We start from the raw sequence: 5,683 nt of genomic DNA on the forward strand, positions 1-5,683 counted from the left end.
TTTTTCAAATAATCAACCACCTCTGGCTGAAGGCAAATTTACGCACATCCTACCCGCAACCAACCTTCCTCAATGCCTTCGTTGGTAGCACAGTTGGTATAATCACTGTACTTCCCACACTGGGTGGAAATTATCTGAGTTCGAATTCTGTCAATGACGCGAGGAATTTTTATGGGTATTTTTCCACAATGTAGCTGAGAGAGTCGGTCTCAGGCGAGGTGAACATGGTTTTTCCAACCGGAAACTGAAGTTTTTCGTCCAGCAAATCGATCACACAACACAAGCAATTTACAGACATAATATATGCTGGAGCAATATGGTGTAAATCGATGATGCGCCTAAAATCCTACAACTACTGCCAGATTCGTTATAAAGTGTGGTTGTAATCCAGCTCGTACATAGCCGTCTGCCACACCTTTGGAGAAGTCTGGATTTGGTTCCCATCGAGGACCAGAGGGATAGTTTTAATCTCGCAAAACATGGAAATTGGCCAGTGAACATACACTTCTCCAGACAAATGGAGATAAGGATTTGAACAAGCTCCGATGCCATTTAAATAATATGAACTTGAATTACTTTATAAAATGCAGTTCTGGAGAGGCTACGTCACTCTGGAGTGAGGCAACTTCAATATGTAAGCTTGTGTGAAATCAGTGCCATATTTTGGTCATGAAACGAATCGTTCATTGCATGTATATACAGTAATTATGTGAAAAATACTGTATGTTACAAAGTAATGTCTGCCTTTTGGAAATTTCATGTATTTTTAATGTATTTTATGGAAATTATAACTTTTTTATTTCGTTTTAATTCAAAACGTCATGCGTTAATAAACTGTTTGAAGTTTTTTGTGCTAATCTTAAAAACTTCTGTATGCCAAATATGCAAAATCTTATAAGAAAGAAAGTTTAAACTAGTTATGGTTTTCAGCTAGTTTTCGCAATATTCAGAATAAGGAATGTATTTCGAATCTTATTAACATTTAAAAGATTACGTTAATGATTTTTCATATGTTGTCAGCACTACAATTTGCAGATAAACTCAGAGGCGGATTTAACAGCGAGCGCATCGGGCGCGCGCCTTGGGCCCCGACTTCTGAAGGGCCCACTCAAAACCCCTACTTTATACGCAAAACCCCAACAAATTAGTTGAACTAATATGTTCAACTATTAGTTCAAAACTATTATTATGCTATTATTAATTATATTATACATATATTATATTCAAATTTTATTGGAAATAAAACATTAATAGTACATAATATTTTTTATTTATTTAAAAAAAATGGTTAACATGTATTTTTATTTTGCCTGTCTCTCTCTTTTTTTTAAGGGACCCAATATAACGGATTAAGGTCGGTTGAGGCCCGAGGCCTCAACCGACCTTAATCCGTTACTGGATAAACTTTAAAGATTAATATCAAAACATTGCTACCACCATTAGCAATAAAAATAATGGAAGCACAAGCCGAGTCATGATTTTAAAAATACTAATTAATATATACTGTATCGCTGCGTCTTTATTTTGAATATAAAAAGACAGAAAGAAATTAAGTTTCTTAGACAGTAAAAACACCGTTAGATGCATCACATCTCATTACAAAATAGAGTACGCCTGTCGGTAAAACATTTGAAATGGGAAAAAAGAAAGTTGTTGAAGAAAAAGTAAAGGGAAAAACCATCCCATGTTTGTATAGTAGTAGTATTAGTATAAACCTTGAGGAGGCTGACGACCTACTTCTGCAATTTCAAACTGTTATCACACTACAAAATAACGCTGATCCCAGCGGTCTAACAACTTTTCTGTTATCACACGCTAGAAAAGTATCAAATTTTTTCCTTGGAGCTCTTTTTCCAAGACTTAATCAAGTCGATATTTAAAGTTTTAAACCTTGCAATTTTACAATTAATATGCACTTTGCCTCCTATAGGGTCTATAATTTTTCACAGATTTTATTTCAAAAGAGAGAGAGAGAGAGAGAGAGAGAGAGAGAGAGAGAGAGCTGTTAAACCCAGGGGTTCTCACTCAGAAATTTAAAACACTGACAGTAGTTGTTGTAAGATTTTAGGCGCATCAGCAACTTAGGCCATTTGCACCATATATATTATGTCTGCAAGTTGCGTGTGTTCTATGATCGATTTGCTGTTTGTGGGACGCAAAAAACTGAGTTTCCGGGAGGGAAACCTTGCTTCCCTCGCCTGAAAAAGACCCATAAAAATTCACGAGATTCGAACTTGGTTTTCTTCCAAAGGTGTGGGAGAGACGGTGATTATACCAACTGTGCTACCACGAGGATAACGATGATGGAGCTGATATTCATGCCACTACAGTCTCTAAAATGCTTTTAAAAGCGCAAACTTTCATCAAACTCTGGTTGGGCGGCGGTGGCCAAATCCACTGCTGTCATCTTTATAATTATAAGCCTCGTGGTGAACATTCCAGTGAACATTCATTATTGAACGTATAAGTGAATCTCTTGATTAGTCTGCGCAGCATCGTCACCGTCCTCCCCACACCGGGTGGAAAAGGCCCAGATTCGAATTCCGTCAATGACGCGAGGAACTTTTATGGACTTTTTTCACTCTGTGTCTGAGTTAGTCGGTCTCAGTCATGGACAGAAAGGTTTTACCCTCCCCCCACCAACCCAGAAACTCGGGTTTTTCGTCCAGCAAAACTGGCAAACTGACCAGAGAACACATGCAATTTATAGACACAATACACATGGACACAGTAGATAAAATAACTTTCTGGGTGACCCTAATGAAATAGTTAGTTTTTGTTTTAGAATCTCTTGATAAATACAAGAACCTTATACGCTTTCTTGAAACTTTCCAAAATATGAGGAACAAAAGAGGCGTTGGAGGAAAGCTACACCCTTAAGTCCTTATTATGGGATTTACGTGTAATGAATTTATTATTAATTTTGTAAGAATGAAAAATCTTTTTTTCTTTCTGGGGTACGCATAGGTTATCACAGTATTAGGTCTCCGTAGCCGAGTGGTCGGGAGCGGGAGTGCAGTGGCACACGCTCTTTGAGTAGACCGGGGTTCAAGCCCCTGTACTGCTAAATACGGTCGATCTGCCAACTCGCACTGGACCAGCGTGGCAGATTATGGTCCATTTTTCCCTCAGCATGAATTGTTGAGGAGGCTTCCATCTTGCAGTGGATTGATAATGGCTGCAATTTACTTTACTTTTTTTTTTTACCACAGTATATTTTGATACGTTGAGAGTTAGATTATTGTCGCATGCTCATTGAAATTTGTTGAGTGTCTGTTTGAGTAGCGGACACTGCAGACCGGAGGAAGCAGCCACATAGAGCTTAATAGCATCTGTGTATGACAATAATTTAATAGGAGATGCCTCCAAATGTATGGCTATATCATTGATATATATTAAATATATAACGTCATTAATTAACCATTAGACATACAAATTGGTTAATTAATAGCTCATCTGTAACAGAGTCTCTGCATAGCCGCTCTGTTTCTGCTGCATGCCTTTTCTATAGATACTTCCATGGGCACTGTTCTTTCTTCTGAATTGGCTTCTATAATTCCCGCTCTCTCTCTTCCAAGGCAGTTCGAACGCGTGCCTCAACCAGTCAATATCCTTTTACTGCCCAACTTCAAACTCACAGAACCAACTTTCTTCCTTCCTCATTTATTCGCTCAATTTCTGTTTTTCTGAAACAACTTTCCTTCATACATATTTCCTGAAAATTACAATCTACAGAAGTTCAAATCTAATGTCAACAAATATCTTCTTTCATCTTTTCCACCTTCAGCCCATGCACGGTACTAAGTTCTATAGTTTTTAATACCTCTCGTGTTTCGGGTTTTCATAATAAAAAAAATAATAATAATGGGCCCAGGGAGGAGCCCTGTGGGACACCCTTCGTTAAAGAAAAGATATTGGAAACAGCGTCTTCACAGAAACTTAATATAGCTTATCGTAAATATAACTCTAAAGCTAGCTAAGCAGCTGTTCACGTATGCCATAGATATTGAGTTTAACTTCTAAACTTTTATACGAAACCGAGTTGAAGGCTTTGTTATCTCCCAAGTAGCTGTGACACGACACAGCAAGTCCAACCTATTAGAAGCATTTCTACAGCCCTTGTTGGTAATCCTTCTGTACCACTTTCGATTTTAACTGGACTTTTGAAGAAATGTCACAAAAATTCAGTTTTGCGAACAAGAATAAATCACAGGTAGCTAAATATGGTGAACACAAAGAATGGGGAAAACCATAACCATGTTAATCTTTCCCAAAAATTGTTAAACTTTATTAATTCTTCTAAATGGATAATCATGACTGCTTTAAATTTTTGTCTGTACAGGATAAAATTTATTTCAAAATTTCATTTTTTTATAGTTGTTGCTATAATAGGATTTTAGGAGCATCGGCAACTAAGGCCATATTGCTCCATGTATACTCTCCAAAAATTGCGTGTGTTCTGTGGTCGATTTTCTGTTTGTTGGACTAAAAACCAGAGTTTCGGGGAGAAAAACCATGCTACCCTCGCGTGAGACCGACTAACTCAGCCACATTGTTGTATTTTTTTATAGATAAAAGTTTAAATTTTTATCCATATAAGACATTATTCTAATGATCCGAAAGTAAACAAGATACTAAATTATAAATATAATTTAACCGACAGGCCACCACAACGCATGCGTGAGACCATGAGAAAAAACCCCAGCCAATTCGTGAACCGTTGGTCATAACATGTAGCACACATAAAAGTTTTTAAAACTGGAATCAATAAATATATTTTCAAAACTGTTTTCTCAGTTTTATTTAATATGCTGCTATTTAAAAAGATAAAAATTGCGCAACATGCTTGAAGGTATTTCGTTGTTTTGAAGTTTGTTGCTACCCTTGCGCCCTTGTGGGTAGCACAATTGGTAGGTGCGCTGTCCTCCCCCAACGAGTAAAAAAGACCTGAGTTCGAGTCCCGTCGATGACATGAGGAATTTTTATGGGTTTTTTTCACAACGTTACTGAATTAGTCGGTCTCAGGTAGCATGATTTTTTCTCCGGATACTCGGGTTTTTCGTCCAGCAAACAGAAAATCAACCACAGAACACGCAATTACAGACAGTATAGACTGAGCAATATTGCCTTAGTCGCTGATGCTCCTAAAACCCTACAACAACAGCTACCCTTGCATTTCTTGTCCACTGATGAAACTCATTTTTGCGATTATTTTTATATTAAAATCCATTATTTGATTGTTTGTAATGATAAAAACATAGGATTAAAAATTAATTTTTAAAAATCACAAATTTTATGTCTGCATACTCTTTTACTAAAAATCCAACCCTTTTGCGCATTACAAAATTAAAAGGTAAATAAATTAACGTGATATCAAATACTGTTTAGATGGGTCGGGGAAGGAATAAAATACAGGATAATAAACACTTCTGCTACACAGTCTCGCCATTTATAGGTTCTACTATTAGTATTACCAAGTGATGTCAGATTCATTTAAATTAATGTCCTAACGATATTTAATCTTTTTTTTTTTTTTTTTTAACCTAAATGTTTGATATGAGGACGTTCTCTGGCAACTTCAGCCAAGCAGTCTCCTACAGATAACCTATGCCATGGGGTTATCAAGCCCACGAGAATACACAAAGCGCTCAGTCATTGCTAACCACAGTTAGCAACTAACATT

This window comes from Mastigoproctus giganteus, chromosome 6 (genome assembly GCF_048544385.1).
Source record: "Mastigoproctus giganteus isolate SK-2022 chromosome 6, ASM4854438v1, whole genome shotgun sequence".
In the NCBI taxonomy this organism is placed as follows: Eukaryota; Metazoa; Arthropoda; class Arachnida; order Uropygi; family Thelyphonidae; genus Mastigoproctus; species Mastigoproctus giganteus.